This window comes from Chlorocebus sabaeus, chromosome 21 (genome assembly GCF_047675955.1).
Source record: "Chlorocebus sabaeus isolate Y175 chromosome 21, mChlSab1.0.hap1, whole genome shotgun sequence".
NCBI classification, from domain to species: Eukaryota; Metazoa; Chordata; class Mammalia; order Primates; family Cercopithecidae; genus Chlorocebus; species Chlorocebus sabaeus.
This window is the reverse complement of record NC_132924.1, coordinates 92,760,583-92,781,089: the sequence shown is the minus strand read 5'-3', so window position 1 is coordinate 92,781,089 and position 20,507 is coordinate 92,760,583. Positions and strand designations below refer to the sequence as shown.

Below are 20,507 nucleotides of genomic sequence, written 5' to 3'. Positions count from 1 at the left end.
ACAGTTAAAACTACCACATCTGATCAGAATAATCATTTTAGTATTTTAAAATCAGATCAAATTATTTATTTCAAAATAAACCCATAGAAGTTGAATTATTAGGCTTATGAGCCTAGTAAGGCATATGACAATTTTAAAAAATCAGGTATTTTTATGTCAGCTTAAATTTAGGTGAAATTGTGTAGCTCATATATGAACTTACATTGTAGTAAGAACATTTAACATCATGAGATCTAAACTCTTAAGTTTGTAAATGTAAAATAAAGTATTGCTAACTGTAGGAACAATATAGTACAGCAGATCTCTAGAATGTATTCATTTTACATTATGGGCATTTTTATGGTTTTTGATTTATACTACCATGTTGTTCTTTAATAGGATATATCAAAGTATATCATCACAGTATTTGAATGTCTTCTTTAAGTCTTACTATTTCTTAATCTGAATTACCTACTTATATATTAACTAAAACATTACACTTTTAATTTGAATTTGTTTGTTTACTATTAAATGGGCATTTTCCCATATGTTTGTTCATTATTTTTTGTTTGAAGTGAACTTTTCATTTAATTTTTCCAATTACTATTTGAGATCCTAATATTTTCATGTACATTTAAACAAATCATTTATGCACAATATACAGTAACCAAGTATGTTTTGCTTAGTATTGATAATTTCACTTCGTTTTATCTTAATTATGATATATTCTATGATTCACTAAAGTTTCATAATTTGTGTAGCACAACCTTGTAAATTTTGTGATTGTTGGCTAAAATTCTGATACATTTTTTATAACACAGTTCTAACAAATATTTATTTAACTTTCTGATAAACTACAAAAAAATTATTTTTATTGTGTTTAACTATGTGATCTATGCCTTTCCTCAGCTTGAAAACATGTTCAATTATTTACTTTCAAAAGGTAGGTAAATTTGGATTTATTTCCAATAATATGACAGATTATATAGACTAGTATGTGACTCCCACTGATAAATCACCTACAATAACTAATCAAAACATAGAAAATGTTTTAAGTATGAAGTTTAAATAGAAGGAGGATTATGGAAAGCCCAAGAGGTAGAAAAAATTGACAAGAAAAAATTGATAAATTTGACTAGATTAAAAATTAGGGATCTCTATTCATCAAAAAACACAAGAAAGAATGCGGACAAAAACAAAGTTAGCAACTGGGGAAAGGTATCTGATACACATAGAAAATATGTTTGAAACACATATAACAGAAAAACCCAAATTTGTAAGAAACTGTAGGAGAAGGTATATGTGTGTATGTGTGTGTGTATATATACATATATAAATATAAAAAATAGATAAATAATTAAGTTAAAGAAAAAGGAAAAGAGAATAAAATTGATGACTTGTAAACATTTGACAATATGTTAAGCCTAATTAAGAATACGTATGTAAGTTAAGACCACAATGAGATGTAATTGTCCACCTATAAGATGGCAATTTCTCCAAATTCTTATCATTAGCATCAATCTTCCCTTGAATTCCAATCCCATGTCCCCAACTTTCTACTCTATTAAAACAGCACTTGGATAATTATGCTTGTTCAAATGCTCTTTTCATCATATTTTCCATCTTTATAATTTTATACTTTGATCGTTTAGGGAAAATAACAAAACAAAACACGTAGACTCTTTCCTGACTACTCTCTTTCTCTCACATTCAGTCAGAGACATCCACTGTGTTAGTAAATCCATAGGCTCTACCTGTAAATTATATCCAGGAATTCACAACTTTCTCACCAGTTATTGTGCTGCCACCCAGGCAGAAAAACAAATTATATGTCAATAATTTCCGTGCTCTTTTCTTTCTTCATTATAGCCTATTTACAAAACAGAAACCAAAGTGACCCTTTGAATACATGAATGAGATCTTGTCATTTTTCTGCTCAAAGCATTTCTATAACTTCCCATTTTTTTCAAAGTAGGAGCCAAAATTCTCCCAAAGGCTTTGCAATAGCAGCATCATCTGGGTCATCTTTAATTCATCCCACCTAGCTATCCTAGCCTCTTTGTGTGCTCTCTCTCTCTCTCTCTCTCTCTCTCTCTCTGTATGTGTGTGTTTAAATATATCAGGCACCCTTCAGCCCCTCCACCTTCTATTTTTTTAAATTTAATATGTGATATTATGATTGAGTAAACTAGTAATTTATTTTTATGTTTCCTATTCATAGTTGGCTTCTCCTCACTAGGATATAAGCTGCATGGAAGCAGCTTATTTATTCTTGAATGTATCACAAGATGCTAAAACAATATTTGGTACAAAATTGTTCTTATTTATTAATTAAAGGAATGAATCCGTGTAATGCACATTTTACAATGCAAATAATGTGCCTGCTACTAAGAAGGCATCCAAAGATGTATTACTATTCTGGCGTGGTGAAAACAATCTAATGGGTAAGGAGGTAGGGGTTACAGTTTATTAGAATAGAGAAAAGCCATTTTCCAGGGCTATAACTGCATACCAGAGTCTATAATTTTGCTAGAAAGGGGAACACATCTGTAGTAGTTACTTCAGAAGATATTAACACCTGGCTAATTTCATTGTATGGCAATATCATCTCATTAAATTTTTCTATTTATAAATTTAAATAGGGATACTATGGGAATCAATAATATAGTAAGTTTCCAGCCAATATTTTCTTAACCATGTGATTGTCATAGCCGCCAAAACTACTGCTTGGCCAGAAAGATTCTTCAGAATGTGGTTCAGGTTAGAGTCAGTATACAGTAGACCATAAATATTTGGATACTTCATTTTGCATAGTGCAGAGTTGGCTTAGAAAATGGTGGCAATTCATCTTAGGAGAGATCAAGTGGATGCGGTTTTTTGGTTATGGAAGGCTGTTTTCCCAAAGTTCTCCAGCTCTCATTTTATTCAAGGATATCTAGATTAATAACTAATTCATGTCTGTGACCTGGCAAGAGAACATAAACTATTTTTGTTTTGTGTTTTGTTTTGTTTTATTTTTAAGAGGCTGAAGTCAGGTCTTTGTTGAAAAGATTAAGATATTTTTCCTCCCTAATGAAAATCAATTAATGGCATAATGAATTTAATTTTATCTACCACCACCTCAGTAGGATTGGAAGTCATACTGGGATTCTGCTCCTACTCCAACTAACATTCTCATTCCAAAATAAAATGTGAATCAATTTTTTCTAAATAATGTGGTGTTTTAATCACCAATCCAGCTTTCAAGACTTTAATGAATGGAGAGCTTTGTAGGATGTCTTCATGATTTAGTTGGGAGAGAGGAAGGAGCATGACATATCCAATACATATTCCAGTCCCTTAGAATTATTGAATTTTTTCCTATATATTAGTTCAAGTGTTCCTGGCCTCCCTGACATCTAGAACAGGCTGTTTAAATCTAGACTTTCATTAGATAATCGAATACCATTGCCTATGAAATAACATTAAATACAAAATAATATTCATTAATTATTGTTTAATATACTGAGTCCAATAATTGAATGTACTGTTATGCCACTGTGGATCATAGGCTATACATCTTTGTATAGATACAGATCATCTCATTCCCCCTATATTTCCAGAAAGCAAATTTCAAATACACAGTGGAAACTAAAGAAATGTCTAAAATCCACTTTACGTTGCTCATGTGTATATTAGTCATATATTAGAATATCCGTTAGAATGGAAAATGAATTTTGTCAAATGGGCATGTTGAACAGATTAAACATTTGAGTTGTATAAAATTTTGATAGGTAGACTTTAGTTACAGGATGGTTTACAGCTACAGTTAATCAACTGAGTCTTGACAATTATTGTCCAAAACTTGTAAACTAGGGAACCTCTGATGAGTTTTGTGTGTGGGGATGGGTGGTTGATTGTTGAAACAGTTTGTGCTTAACCAGTTTGTACTTATCTCTTTGGGAAACACTGAATTATCCCTGAGTCTTTGAAAGCTGTTGCTGAAATAAACTTCAGCAGTTTGTCTATATTTTTTTCTTTTTCCTTTTCTTTACTTCTTCTAAAAAAAATTGGGATACCTGTGCAGGTTTGTTACATAGGTATATGCATGCCATGCTGGTTTGCTGTATCAATTAACCCATCCTCTAAGTTCCCTCCCTTCACCTCCCAACTACCAACAGGCCCAGGTATGTGCTATTCCCCTCTCAGTGTTCAAGTGTTCTCAACGTTCAACTCTCACTTATGAGTGAGAACATGCGGTGTTTGGTTTTCTGTCCTGTTTTAGTTTGCTGAAGATGATGGCTTCCTGCTTGATCCATATCCCTGCAAAGGACATGATCTCATTCCTTTTTATGGCTGCATAGTATTCCATGGTGTATATGTACCACATTTTCTTTATCACTGAGGGGCATTGGGGTTGGTTCCATATCCTTGCTATTGTAAATTGTAAAATAATTTTACTGCTATTGTAAATTGCAGTAAAAATACGTGTGTATGTGTCCTTATAATAGAATTATTTATATTCCATATGACCCAGTAATAGGATGGCTGGGTTAAATGGTATTTCTGGTTCTAGATCTTTGAGAAATCACATTACTGTTTTTCACAATGGTTAAACTAATTTACATTCACACCAACAGTGTAAAAGCATTACTATTTCTTCACAGCTTTGCCAGAATTTGTGGTTTCTTGACTTTTTAATAATTGCCTTTCTGACTGGCATGAGATGGTATCTCATAATGGTTTTGATTTGCATTTCTCTGATGATCAGTGATGTTGAGTTTTTTTTTTTTTTCTTATGTTTGTTGGCCACATAAATGTGTTCTTTTGAGAAATTTCTGTTCATATCTTTTGTCCACTTTTTGATGGGTTTTTTCTTTTTCTTATAAATATGTTTAAGTTCCTTGTAAATTCTGGATATTAAACCTTTGTCAGATGGGTAAATTGGAAAAATTTTCTCCCACTCCATAGGTTGCCTGTTCAGTCTGATGATAGTTTCTTTTGCTGTGCAGAATCTCTTTAGTTTAATTAGCTCCCATTTGTCAATTTTGACTTTTGTTGCAATTGCTTTTGGCATCTTCATCATGAAGTCTTTGCCCATGCCTATGTCCTGAATGGTATTACCTAGGTTTTCTTCTAGGGATTTTACAGTTTTGGGTTTTACATTTAAGCCTTTAATCCATGTTGAGTTAATTTTTGTACAAGGTGTAAAGAAGGGGTCCAGTTTCAGTTTTCTGCATATGGCTAGTCAGTTTTCCCAGCACCATTTACTGAATAGGAGATCCTTTCCCCATGGCATTTCTTTAGCTTTCCTGTTGTCCTCATTGATCACTGGCAAGCCACAGCTGGAAAATACACTGCATTTTATTGGCAATGTTAAGTTCAGATAAGCACTACTATAAAATTATCTATCGCCATATGTTTCAACCAGCTTTAGGTAGTCTGTGTTCAGTCATCTTTTACTGTATTAGCTTGGAGGCCCAAAGCTAAAATAGCATGATTAAAGACTTTGAAGAATTCACATTTGAATGACACATTGCAGAAAACACTTACAATATTTAGAACTTATAATGCATTTATAAGTCAGTGGCCAAAGATAAACAACTAAGACCAAGGGAATACATTCAATCCTAAATCTGTATACCCTGAAGTATCAGATATGAGTATGTCAGCCTAGTTGGTAATTTTCCAGTATCTATTAGTCCAAATATATTTAGTAATGTTATGCAGTGGTATAAATTGGTGGCTCCATCAAAATTATTTCCATATTCCAACCCATGGAACCTATGAATCTTACTTTATTTAAATAAACAATCTTGGAAGATGTTATTAAATTAAAGATTTTGATATGAAGAAATTTTCCTGGATTATCCAGATGGACTTCAAATTTAATAATCATTGATCTTTTAAGAGATAAGCAGAGAAGAAGGTAGATGCACACACAAAAGTAAGTGATATGAAGACAGGGGCATAATTTGGAGGCTGTGGCCATAAGCCAAACAAGTTAACAACTACCAGTAGCTGTAAGAGGCATGAGACAGATTTTCCCCAAAAGCGTCTTTAAGGGGTACCCTGCACCTGCCTTGACTTTGGACTTCTGAACTGCTGAACTCTGAGAGAATAAATTTCTGTTGTTTGAAGTCATCAAGCTTATTGTAATTTGTTACAGGAGCCCTAGGAAACTAATACACATTTAAAAATCTCAGCCAATCTATTGGGAAATAGGAATAATATTCTTTACTGAAATCAGCATTGTATCAGGCATAAATGTATAGTATTACGTCTATGGCTGTTCTGTACAGAAAGACCACCGGTCTAGTCTCTGAAACTTTCTTAGCAAAGGTATTTAAGACCTTAGAAGTATTATTGCTCCTACAAATTGCCATGTCATAGCATAAAGTGTATTTTTCACCATTCTGAGTTTCTTAAAATCATAAAATGGACACAAGAACATGTTTCAGAATGCCCCCCTCGAAAGTTAAGATTTTATATCTCAAATTGTGGCCCAGTTCATTTTCTTCTTGAGTGTACTTTAAAGTTCATATTATCTGGATCATAGTTGCTATCTTTGGTGTAACTATGTTCTTTCTTTTTGGTTTATTTACATTCTTCCCACACAATTATAAATAAATAAACTCTATTATACTGTGCTGAAATTGCAGATTGAGTTAGCATCTGTTGTCTTCTGTAACCTTATAAAATCACATGTTTAATATTCATCTCTCACTGTAAAAGAAAAATGGAAAATGTTCTCTGACAAGATTACTTTCTTTACTGCCATATGCATATAACATAAAAGTGTTAGAATTTATCTCTACAGTCCAAGAACGAAATATAAGTGAAAAATTTTGTATCTATAGCTGCATGCATTAGTTCCCCAGGACTGCAAAAATGTATCACAAATTGAGTGACTCAAACAATGGAAATTTATTATCTTAGAGATCTGGAAGTTAGAAGTGTGAGATCAAAGTGTTAGCAGGGTTGATTTCTTCTTAGGGTTGTGTTTTAGTGCGTTTTGTATTGCTAATACCTGAGGCTAGGTGATTTACAAAGAAAAGAAGTTTATTTGGTTCAGGCTTCTGCGGGGCATATAAGCATGTTACCAGCATTTGCTAGGTTTCCACTGAGGCCTCAAAAATGTTTTACTCCTGGTGGAAGTGAAGGAGGAGCAGATGTGTCACATGGTGAGAGAAGGAGCAAGAGAGATCTCAGGCTATTTTAAACAGTCAGATTTCATGTGAACTGAGCAAAACTTCACTCATACCATGGGGAAGGCACCAAGCCATTCATGAGGGCTCTTCCCCCACTACCTAAACCCTTCCCACCAGGTGCCACCTTTAATAGTAGGGATCACAGATAAACATTAGATATGGAGGGGACGCACCTCCAAACCAAATCAGGTTGTGATGGAGAGTCTGTTTCATGCCTCTCTTCTAACTGCTGGTGCTTTTCCAGCAATCTGTGGTGTTCTTTGACTTGTAATTTAACACCCTGATCTCTGCCTTTATTCTGCCTGGTGGACATGTCTGTATCTGTGTCTAAATTTTTTCTTCTTATAAGGATTGCAGTTACATTAGATTTAGGGACCGGTCTAGCAACCTGATTTTAAGTTGTCTATCCCTGTAAATGCCCTATTTCTCAAAGAGGTCACATTCTGAGGTACGTAAACTGAGAACATCTTTTGGGTGGACATAATTCAACCTACACTACCTTATGAAATACAATATATCAAACACACAAAAGAAAATATTTATATAGTAGCATATCTAGACATTTGCAGTATTTAACAAAAGGGCTAATCTTATGACTCAACAATTCTAATACTAACATTTATCTTAACGGTTAACTCACACAGGGATGTCATTTTAACATTCATTCATTAGAAATGGAAGATACTGAAGCATTAATTCCACTAACAAAAATGAGTTAAACAATGAAAACACCCTAATATTCCTTAAGAGCTGTTCATTTTTTAATTTAATTGAACTTTTTATTTCCAACTTTTATTTTAAGTTCAGGGGTACCTATGCAGGATGTGCAGCTTTGTTACATGGGTAAACGTGTGCGGCGGTGGTTTGCAGCACAGATCATCCCATCACATAGATATTAAGCCTGGCATCCATTAGCTATTCTTCCTGATGCTCTCCCCACTCCTAGACCACCCCCACTCTGTGACAAGCCCCAGTGTGTGTTGTCCCCCACCATGTGTCCTTGTGTTCTCATTATTCAGGTCCACTTATAAGTGAGAATATGCATTATTTGGTTTTCTATTGCTGCATTAGTTTGCTGAGGATAATGGCTTCCAGCTCCATCTGTGTCCCTTCAAAGGACATGATCTCATTCCTTTTTATGGCTGTATAGTATCCCATGTTGTATATGTACCATTTTTTTATCCAGTCTATTATTGATGAGAAATTGAGTTGATTCCATGTCTTTGCTATTATGAATAGTGCTGCAATGTATCTTTCCAATTGAATGATTTATATTTCTTTGGGTATATTCCTTTGGGGGTATATATATGTGTGTGTATATATGTATATGTGTATATATGTATATATGCATGTATGTATATGTATATATACATGTATGTCTATGTGTATATGTATGTGTATGTATGCATGTATATGTGTATGTATGTATATATACATATATGTATGTGTATGTGTATATATATGTGTGTGTATATATATAGGAATTGCTGCATCAAACAGTATTTCTGGTTCTAGGTCTTTGAGGAATTACCACACTGTCTTCCACAATGGTTGAACCAATTTACACACCCAGTGTAAGTGTGTTCCTTTTTCTCTACAATCTGGCCAGCATCTGTTCTGTTGTTTCTGACTTTTTAATTGTAGCAATTCTGACTGGAGTAAGATGGTATCTCATTGTCATTTTGCTTTGCATTTCTCTAATGATCAGTGATGTCGAGCTTTTTTTTTTCATATATTTCTTGGCCCTATTATGTTGTCTTTTGAGAAGTGTGTGTTCATATCCTTTGTCTACTTTTTAATGAGGTTATTGTAAATTTGTTTAAGTTCCTTATAGATGCTGGATATTAGACCTTTGTCAGGTGGATAGATTGCCAAAATTGTCTACCATTCTATAGGTTGTCTCTATACTTTGTTGACAGTTTCTTTTGCTATGCAGAAGCTTTTTAGTTTAATTCGATCCCAATTATCAAAGTTTGCTTTATTTCAATTGCTTTTGACATCTTAATCACGAAATCTTTGCCCATGCCTAAGTGCTGAATGGTAGTGCCTAGGTTTTCTCCTAGGGGTTTTATAACTTTGTGTTTTATATTTATGTCTTTAACCCACTTTCAGTTGATTTTTGTATATGGTGTAAGGAAAAGTTCCAGTTTTAATTTTTTGCATATGGCTAGCCAGTTCTCCCAGCACCATTTATTTAATAGGGAATCTTTTCCCCATTGCTTGTTTTTGTCAGTTTTGTCGAAAATCAAATAGTTGTTGGTGTGCAGTCTTAATCTCTGTTTCCTTATTTCTTATTGGTTTATGTGCCTGTTCTCATGCCAGTACCTGCTTTGGTTACTGTAGTCCAGTAGTATAGTTTGAACTCAGATATGGTAATGCCTCCAGTTTTGTTGCTTTTGCTTAGGATCACCTTGGCTATTTGGGCTTATTTTTGTTCCATATGAATTTTAAAATAGGTTTTCTAATCCTGTGAAGAACATCAATGGTAGTTTAATGGGAATAGCATTAAACCTCTGAGTTACTTTGGTCTCTATGGCCATTTTCAAAATATTGATTCTTACTATCCATGAGCATGGATTTTTTTTTTTCTATTTGATTGTGTTATCTCTGATTTCTTTGAGCAGTGGTATGTAGTTCTCCTTGAAGAGCTTCTTTTCTTCCCTTGTTAGTTGGATTCTTAGGTATTTTATTCTTTTTGTCGCAATCGCAAATGGGAGTTCATTCATAATTTGGCTCTAAGCTTGCCTATTATTGGTGTATAGGAATGCTAGTGATTTTTGCACATTGATTTTGTATCCTGAGACTTTGCTGATGTTGCTTATCAGCTTAAAAGACTTTTGTCTTGAGATGATGGGGTTTTCTAGATATAGGATCATGTCAACTGCAAACAAAGATAGTTTGACTTCCCTTCTTCCTATTGGAATAATTTTTTTTTTCTCTTGTCTAATTACCCTAGCCAGAGCTTCCAAAACTGTATTAAGTAGGACTGGTGAAAGAAGGTATCCTTGTCACCACAGAGCTACAAACAACTGTTAGAGAATAATAACATCTCTACTCACACAAACTAGAATATCTAGAAGAGACAGATAAATTCCTGGACACATATACCCTCCCAAGACTGAACCAGGAAGAAATCAAATCCCTGAATAGACCAATAATGAATTCTGAAATTGAGGCAGTGATAAATAGCCAACCAACTATTTAAGAAAAACCAAGGTCAGATGGATTCACAGCTGCATTCTACCAGAGGTACAAAGAAGAACTGATACCTTTCTTACTGAAACTATTCCAAACAATTGAAAAGGAGGGACTCCTCCCTAATTCACTCTATGAGGCCAGCATCATCCTGATACCAAAAACTGGCAGAGATACAACAAAACTTCAGATCAATATCTTTGATGAATACTGAGGCAAAAATTCTCAACAAAATACCTGCAAACGGAATCCAGCAGCGAATACAAAATTTTATCCACCATGATCAAGTTGGCTTTATGCGACATTGGTTCAATATGTGCAAATCAATAAATGTGATTCATCACATAAATAGAACTAAAGAGAAAAACTACATGCCATCAATAAATGCAGAAAAGACCTTCGATAAAATTCAATATCCTTCAGGTTAAAAAGTCTCAATTAGGCAGTGCACAGTGGTTTACACCTGTAATCCCAATACTTTGGGAGACCAAGGCAGGAGGAACACCTGAAGTCGGGAGTTCGAGACCAGCCTGACCAACATGGAGAAACCCCATCTTTACTAAAAATACAAAATATTAGTCAGGTGTAGTGGTGCATGCCTGTAATCACAGCCTCTTGGAAGGCTGAGGCAGGAGAATTGCTTGAACACAGGAGGCAGAGGTTGAGGTGAGCCAAGATCATGCCATTGCACTCCAGCCTGGGCAACAAAAATGAAACTACATCTCAAAAGAAAAAGAAAAGCCTCAACCAACTAGGTATTTATCGGACAGGGATATACTTCAAAATAATAAGAGACATGTATGACAAACCCACAGCCAATATTATACTGAATGGGCAAACACTGGAAGTATTCCCCTTGAAAACTGGCACAAGAGCTGTTTAAATACATTATGATAGGCTGTATTAAATTTGATGAATGATACACAGTTTTTAAGAGAATGAGATCAAAGATGGAAAAATTTTGAGGATAGTGAAGTTAAAAATCAGGTTTCAAAGCACAAATTGTGTGTCCCTAGAAAACAGCCACAATTCTGTCATTCAGATTCTTAATATGATTATTTCCGGGGAGTGAGAAACATCTGGTTCAAATCAAAGGGGTAGTGGACTGCATGCCAGAAAATGCATTTTACTTTTGACTTTATTTACGTTTGAAATGATTAAATTAACTGTTTTTATAACAAACAGGACTTATCATTAAATTATGGGGAAGAAAAAAGGTTATAGAGATTGCTGTTTTTTTAAATTAAACATCTCTTAAAGTAAAAAATTCAGTGGGTTTTTATTGCTGAATGAAAATTTATCTATGTCTCATAAAAAATAATGGAGATTATACTTCCTCCTATGCCTCAAGGACTAATTTTCCCCAAATCCTTTATTTGCAGAGTCTGAAATTATGGCATTCATTTATATTACTGAGCTCCTTCTATGTTCCAGGCATTGTTGTGGAGCCCCTACTGTGCTCTAGTCATTATTTTGTGTGCTTGAGATAAAGCAAAAAACAAGATTGGCAAGAGGCAAAACTTCCTGTCCTCATGGAACTTATATTCTAAGGGAGGAGTGATTAAAAATATGACTGTAATAGACATTTACAGGACATTCTACCCAACAGCTACAGATTAAAAGTAAACGGATGAAGAAAGATACACCATGCTAACACTACTTTTAAAGCTGAAGTATTTTTATTAGTTTCAGACAAACTATACTGACTTCAGTAACAAACAAAAAACTAATTAGGGATAATGAGCGGCTTTATGAAAGATAAAGGAATTGATTTTCAAGAATCCAATACAATTGTAAGTGTGTGTGTAACTAACAATATACCATCAAAATATTTTAGATAAAAAGTGTTAGAAATAAAAGAAGGCAGGGCGTGGCGGCTCACGCTTATAATGCCAGCACTATGGGAGGCCGAGGCAGGCGGTCATGAGGTCAGGAGTTCGAGACCAGCCTGACCAACATAGTGAAACCCCGTCTATACTAAAAATGCAAAAATTATCCAGACACGTGTCTGTAATCCCAGCTACTCAGGAGGCTGAGGCAGGAGAATCACGAACCTGGGAGGCGGGGGCTGCAGTGAGCCAAGATTGTGCCCTTGTACTCCAGCCCGGGCCACAGAGCTAGACTCTGCCTCGAAATAAATAAATAAATAAATAAATAAAAATCAATTATTATAATCAAAGACTTCAACACCCTTCTTCATAGATAAAGCAAATTAAAAAAAAATTGACCTGAACACCACTGTCAACTTGATCTCATCAGCCTTTGTAGAATACTCCATTTAACAATAGCATAATACACATTTTTCTGAAGTTCGTGTGGATCACATATGACACATCTAACGCACTTAAACACATTTAAAAGAGAAGAAATCATACAATGTATGCTGTCAGACATGATAGCATTAAACAGTAAATCAATAACAGAAGAAGAGCTCGAAAACCCTCAAGTATTTGGAAATTAACACACATCTAAATAACACATGGGATAACAAAAAAGTCTCACAGAAAATAAATCAAAGTAGATAAAAATAAAAATTAACTTACCAATTTTTGTTAGTGTAGCAAATGCATTACACAGGGTCAAATTTGTAAGACCTATTTTAGAAAAAAATAAAGGTAAGATATCAATAATTTAAACTTTTATCATACAAAATTAAAGAAAAATTTAAACTTAAAGAATATAGAGGAAAAGAAATCATAAAAATTAACATGGAAATAGAAAAGCAAATGCTGTATATTCTCACTTATAAGTGAGAGCCAAGCATTAAGTGTACATAGATATGAAGATGGGTACAATAGACACTGGGGACTACTAGAGAGGGAGGAGAGAAAGAGGGGTGTCAGCTGAAAAATGACCTATTGGATTCTATGCTCACTACCTGGATGATGGTATCATCCATACTCCAAACCTCAGTATCACATAATATGCCCATGTAGTAAATCTCATGTGTACCCCCTAAATCTAAAATAAAGTTAAAAATATATTTTTAAATTAAAGCAGAAATGAATGAAATTGAAAACAGGAAAACAATAGAGAAAATCAATAAAACCAAATGCTGGTTCTTTAAACAGGTAAATGAAACTGATATACTTCCTATGAGGCTAATTAAGGAAGAAGGAAAAGGAGAAGAGAATGAGGAAAGAACAAGGAGGAAAAAAGAAGGTAGAGAAGGGAGAGGAGGAGTAGGAAGAGAAGAAGAATTATTTAAAATTGCTATTTCAGAAATGAAAGATATGTCATTACTAATAATTCATGACATTCATAGGATAATATGATTACACTATAAACAACTTTATGCTAGTATAGTTGATAATTTAGGCAAAATTGATCAATTTCTTCAATGACAAAAAGTAACAAAACCCAAACAAGAGAAATACGTAACCTATTAATATATCTATTGATGTCAATTACTTTAATAGAGGAGGCCTATATCTATAAAAGTAATTATAAACAATAACCTGACAAATAGTGCCAAGTCCAGATGTGTTCACCAGCGATTCTTCGAAATAATTATAATGTAAATGCTATGATTTTTCTTCTGGAAATTAGAAGCTTAGAGAACACTTCTAACTCATTATATGAGTTCTGCCTTATCCCAATACCAAAAACAGATAACGATGTTTAAATAAAAGTAAATTATAGGACAATATACCTCAAGAACATAGACTCAGACTTCATCAACAAAATAACAACAAATTCACCACTATATAGGATAATTATACACCATGCCACGTAGGATTATTTCTAGCATGTAAGACCAGTCAATAATTCAAAAGTCAATTAGTGGAATCCACCACTCCAACCAACTTAAAATAGAATATTCTGGTCCAGATCTAACTAAATATGTACAGGGGCTATGTGGGAAACTATGTGGGAAACTATAAAATAAGAATAAAAATTCAAAGTTCTAAATATATGGAGAATACCTTTCATGCTCATAGATTAGAATTCTCTCTCTCTCTCTCTCTCTCTCTCTCTCTCTCTCTCTCTGTGTATGTGTGTGTATATATATATATATATATATATATATATATATATATATTTTTTTTTTTTTCCCCAAGACAGGTTCTTGGTTTGTTGCCCAGGCAGGAGTGCAGTGGCACCATCTTGGCTCACTGCAACCTCCGCCTCCCAGGTTCAAGCAATTCTTCTGCCTCAGCCTCCTGAGTAGCTGGGATTACAGGCGCCCACCACCACGCCTGGCTAATTTTTGTATTTTTAGTACAGACGGGGTTTTGCCATGTTGGCCAGGCTGGTCTTGAACTCCTGACCTCATGACCCACCCGCGTTGGCCTCCCAAAGTGCTGGGATTACAGGTGTGAGCCACTGCACCCGGCCCCTTAATATTTTTATGATGGCAATTTTTCCCAACTCAATGTGTACCATCAATGCAATACCAATCCACAATCCAGAAAATTATATTGTAAGTATCAATGAACTAATTCTAAAGTTTATACGGAGAAGCAAAAGGCCTAGAATGACCAACAACTAAAGAGAAGAAGACTGGAGTACGGAAACTATTCTATTTCAAAGCTCACTGTAAATTTATGTGCACTGGTCAAGGAAGAAATATATATCATTGTAAATGATCATAAAGTCTAGATTTAGAATGATACAAACATAGACAACTATTCAACAAAAGAGAAGACAAAATTAATACAGAAAGGTAAACTTTGTAATAAGTTGTTCGGGAACATTTGGAAATCCATATGAAAAACAAACAAATCTGGACACAGAACTTACACCTTATACAGAAATTAACTCAAAATCAATTACAGACCTAAAAGTATAATGCAAAGCTATACCATTATAAATAAAAATCAGCAAAATATTGACATGATTTTGGATTTGTCAATTAACTTGTAGATACAACACCAATAATAGGCTGCATGAAAGAAAAAAAAAACGATAGTAAACTTTATTAAAATTATTAACTACTCTACTGTTAAAGTGTAAACAGAATTAAAAACCAGCTACACTGTAGGAAAAAATTCTTGCAAAACATATCTGATAAAATATTTGTATCCAAAATAGATAAATAAATTTTAAAATTCAATAATTAAAAATAAAAAATAGGCAAAATTCTGATACCTAAATAGATAATATATACAAACTATAGATAAGCATAGGAAAAGATGCTCCACATTATTAGTCATTAGATAAATGCAAATTAAAACCAAAATGTGATACTACTACATACCTATCACAACGAAAAAAAAAATCTAACCATACCATTATACATAGCAACAGAGTCTCTTATTCATAGCTGTTGGGAATGTCAAATGGTACAACCACTTTGAAAAACATTTTGGCAGTTTTTACAAAGTTAAGTAAGTCTTACCATACAATCTAGTTATTATGCTCCTAGGTAATTACCCAACTGATTTAAAAATTATATCCATGCAAAAGTCTGCATGTTAACGTTTAAAGCAGCATTACTCATAAACAACAAAAACTGGAAGCAACAAAGATGTCCTTCAATAAGGGAAAGTCTAAACCACAGTTAATCCATACAATGATGTATTATTTTTCAACCAAAAATACTGTGCTATCAATCATTAAAAAGCATAGATGAATCTTGAATGTATGATGCTAAATGAAAGCAGCCAGTCTAAAAACTGCATACTATGGTTGTAATGACAGGACATTATAGAAAAGGCAAAACATAGAAATAGTATAATTAACAGTGATTGTCAGTGGCTAGTGGTTTGGGGTTGAAGGAACATTGAATAGGCGAAGCATAGATTTCATAGGCTGGTGAAACTATTCTGTATTATACTTAATGGTAAATAAAAGATATTAAGCATTTATTAAATCCAAAACTTTATAGCCCCCAAAAGTAAACCTTACTGTATTCACATTTAACATATCATTTGTGTAGCTGGAGATCTCAAGATGAATATGGAATATGAAAAAGGCTCTAAATGTATTACAAATGTATAAATGCCATGGCGGAAGAAGGTGCTAATCTAAGAAAACTTAAAAATGAGTAGTGATTGTAAAATGAAAGGCAAAAAGAATTATACATAGCATTCTACTTGATAAAGTTTCTTTTCTTTCTTTCTTTTTCTTTTCTTTTCTTTTCTTTTCTTTTTTTTTTTTTTTTTTGAGACAGAGTCTTGCTTGTTACCCAGGCTGGAGTGCAGTGGCTAGATCTCGGATCACTGCAACCCCTTCCTGCCGGGTTCAAGGGATTCTCCTACCTCAGCCTCCTAAGTAGCTGGGACTACAGGTGCGTTCCACCCTGCCCAGCTAATTTTTTGTTTGTTTGTTTTGGTGTTTTTAGTAGAGATGGGGTTTCACCGTGTTGGCCAGGGTGGTCTCAATCTCCTGACCTCATTATCCGCCCTCCTTGGCCTCCCAAAGTGCTGGGATTACAGGCCTGAGCCACAGCGCCCATTCACGATAAAGTTGTTTTTCATAAGGGCAAAGCTGAGCAGTTTTGAAAGCACTATATATGCCTACTGAAATTAAGCAAGTATGGAAATGGATGCCAGATAGAGAGAATTAGGTTTCTCACTGTTGGAATTGGAGGTTAGACTTGAGCAAATTGAAAAGGCTATAATTATCAATGCCTTAATGAATTAGAGCTGAAGAAACCAGTATGGAATGTTCAGCTTAATATAGGTAAAAATGTTTACATACAGAAATATTTATAGATATGTTTCTATACAAGGGTTATTATACACACACACATGCCTCTGCTCTGTCAGCTTAGAGGGCCTAGAAGAAACAACCCGTTTTTTTCCACTCTCAGTCTTATTCAGCCTGGTCTCTTTTGCCAGGGAGACTCATTACATACAGTGCAGAAACAGACATGCTTAAATGCATTCACATGGAATGGGAGCCTATATAGGATGATCAAACACATCTAATAAAGAATCAGATTTAACTTCTAGAAATCAAAAGAAAAAATGAGAGGAGTTATGTTCTTTAAATGAAAAGGGAATATGGGTGGATAGGCAGGAAAACTCCCAATATACTTTCGAATACTAACTCACCACTCAGATGTACAAAGCCACCTAGTAAAGACACAATATATCTGCCCCTCAGCATCTGGGATGGGGAAGCAAAGCAGTACGGAGGCTGGGAGGCGAAGTGCGAGCTCTCCAGACAGTGGCTCGCTCACGCCATCCAGACCGTAAGATTTACTCATGAATGATTGACTGCCCTTTAAATTCTTAACGACCTGTTACAGACCATCCAGGATCTCATTTTGGATCTCCGAGTACGTTGCGTAATGGTCACATTGCAGCACACGGCGGAAGAAATAAAGAGATTAGCTGAAAAAGAAGACTGGATTGTTGATATTGAAAGACTGACTTCTCTACCATGTCAGTTTGAACAGTGCATCGTGTGTTCTCTGCGGTCACTGAAGGGGGTTCTGGAGTGTAAGCCGGGAGAGGCCAGTGTCTTTCAACAACCTAAAACACAGGAGGAGGTTTGCCAACTAAGCATTAATATAATGCAGGTTTTTACACACTGTCTGAAACAGTTGAGCATCAAGCCTGATGCAGATATAGATACTACACATCTCTCTGTTGATGTTTCTTCCCCTGATTTGTTTGGAAGTATCCATGAAGACTTCACCTTGACCTCTGAACAGCGCCTTTTGATAGTCCTAAGTAATTACTGCTATGTAGAACGTCACACCTTCCTAAATATCGCAGAACATTTTGAAAAGCACAACTTCCAGGGAATAGAAAAAATAACACAGGTTAGTATGGCCTCATTGAAAGAACTAGATCACAGACTCTTTGAAAATTACATCGAGTTGAAAGCAGATCCCAACATTAGCTACTTAGAACCTGGAATTTGTGCAGGATATTTTGATTGTAAAGACTGCCTGCTTCCAACAGGTGTCGGAAACTATTTAAAAGAAGCACTGGTGAATATAATTGCCGTGCATGCAGGGGTGTTCACTATTTCCAAAGAACTGGTCCCTCAGGTACTGTTCAAGGTGATAGAAGCAGTTTCTGAAGAGCTCAGTCGACTGATGCAATGTGTTTCATCCTTCAGCAAAAATGGAGCTCTACAGGCAAGACTTGAAATCTGTGCTTTAAGGGACACCGTGGCTGTTTACCTGACACCTGAAAGCAAGTCAAGTTTTAAGCAGGCCTTGGAAGTCCTACCCCAGCTTTCCAGTGGAGCACATAAAAAGTTACTGGAAGAGCTCCTGAACAAGTTCAAGTGTAGCATGCACTTGCAGCTCACCTGTTTCCAAGCAGCTTCTTCAACCATGATGAAAACATAAATACCTGCCAAATAAAGGAAGTCCAGGAAAATAACAAGGCTAAGCACTAGCTTTTATCATTCTCTCACTCTTAATTTGATGTGCGTCACTTCACATCCACGTGTTGCAGTCCCTGAGGCCCTGTATGTTATCTGTGATGCAGTGTGAGTGCCGGTCACTGTGTTACACTCACAGGTATTGGAGGGGCAGCCGCAGACTTCAGGGTCCCCTAAAGGAAAGACCAGGCTCCGTGTGGACGGCCAAGTCCCTGCCTGCCGTTGCCCCCTCCTTCAGCAGGTTACTTTCTCTCTGCCACCTCTTATCCAGTGAAGGATCTTGCTCAGTAGCTGGAAGAATGCTGCTCGCACACAGTCTCTTCTCTGAAACTTCAGGATGCTCTTTGGTCACCAGGCAGTGGGAGCTGTAGACCAGCCGCGTGCACCTGCCCCACATTCAGTGCTGACTGGCTTTACTGGAATACTTTCAGGTCACCGTGACTTCTCTCACAAATCAGCTGCCCGCCCAACTCCATCATACCGTTGCATCTGAAAACTGAGGAATTCTCTATTTGTAGTCGGCTTGTCAAGGTTTTCAAAATTTTCTAAGGTTATTTTAAAGTCTCCTTTTTTAAAAGCTAAAATTAATGTCCTCATCAATGCAAGTATTTTTAGAGCACAGTGTAGCCATGTACAGTTTCCATTATTTAAAATAAATAAAAGTGTTGGTTCATTTGATGTATGGGGGAAATCATAGTAACTGGACATGAAAGTTTAATCTTTTACAAATGTGCTTGATAAAGCTGTTAAGAAATACACAGAATATTGTCTTTCCTAAGCATGTTAACTGTTGTATCTAACTCAACTATGAGCTAAATTTAAAAACTGCAACCATGAATGTTTGTGTTATTTTAAATATCCAGTGCAGCACATTCAGCCAATAAAGAATCTGCCTTTAATGTAAGCTGTAATTTACTTGAAAAAGAAAGACAGAATATATATATGTCACATATACACACATATATATGAATATATATATACACAATCATAATTTAATGATGGAGTAATGCCCAGTTCAATTCTTATTATCTCATCATGCTTTGCCTTAAAGAACAGATTCTCTCATTCTCATAAAGTAGATGGGAGTGGAATTCTGCTTCATTCATGGGAGATCTTTCAGATAATTGACCATTTCTGCTAGTACTGTTACTGTTATTAACTCCTGGTAAACATAATGTTCACCTATTAGTAAATAATACTCTTGCATTCAGAATTACAATCTATAAATCTCAATTGTATAGTTTCTTCAAGAAGTTCTTGAATTAATCTTGTTCAAGTTCTTGAATTAAACATGGAGATTCTAATTAATCCAACTAGTAGAAATAAGCATAATATAATTTCTAAAAAGAAAACAACAATCTTAAAGGAACAAGTTCCCCTGTAGCTCCAAAGCACTATTTTAATTTCTCTCTTTATATTAAAATTCAAAAGAGAGAGTATGCAAAAGCTTTACAAATTGCTCACATTTTTGATCCGTTTTAGTAAGAACTTGAAAAGAAGAGCAGTTAAAACAATAATGATTTCTATGCTTGTGTAACATTGGCTGTTTCTTGGAGATAATATTTTCATTCAATTATGTCTGCAAGCACCATAACTTCTATTGATGAACATGGATTGACATAGTTGTTTAAGCCTATAATGAACTAAATGTTACACAGAATACAATTTTCCTCTTCATTTACCTTAATTTATTCTAGTTGTAAATGCCATTGACTTCCATGATTACAGAATAAATCTCGCTGTAGGATCAATTACTACTGTTTAGAATAAAACTTCAGTTGCTTTTTAAATGATATCCACTGGGTATTCCATTTTAATTTAGCATAGCTTTTACAAAAATACTGGATCTCTAAT

General features: G+C 34.9%; 1 pseudogene; it reads left to right on the top strand.

The window, feature by feature from the left end:
* Positions 1–17,233: 17,233 nt before the first annotated feature.
* Positions 17,234–18,650, top strand: LOC103226784 (exocyst complex component 2 pseudogene; annotated as a pseudogene).
* The last annotated feature ends 1,857 nt before the right edge of the window (positions 18,651–20,507 follow it).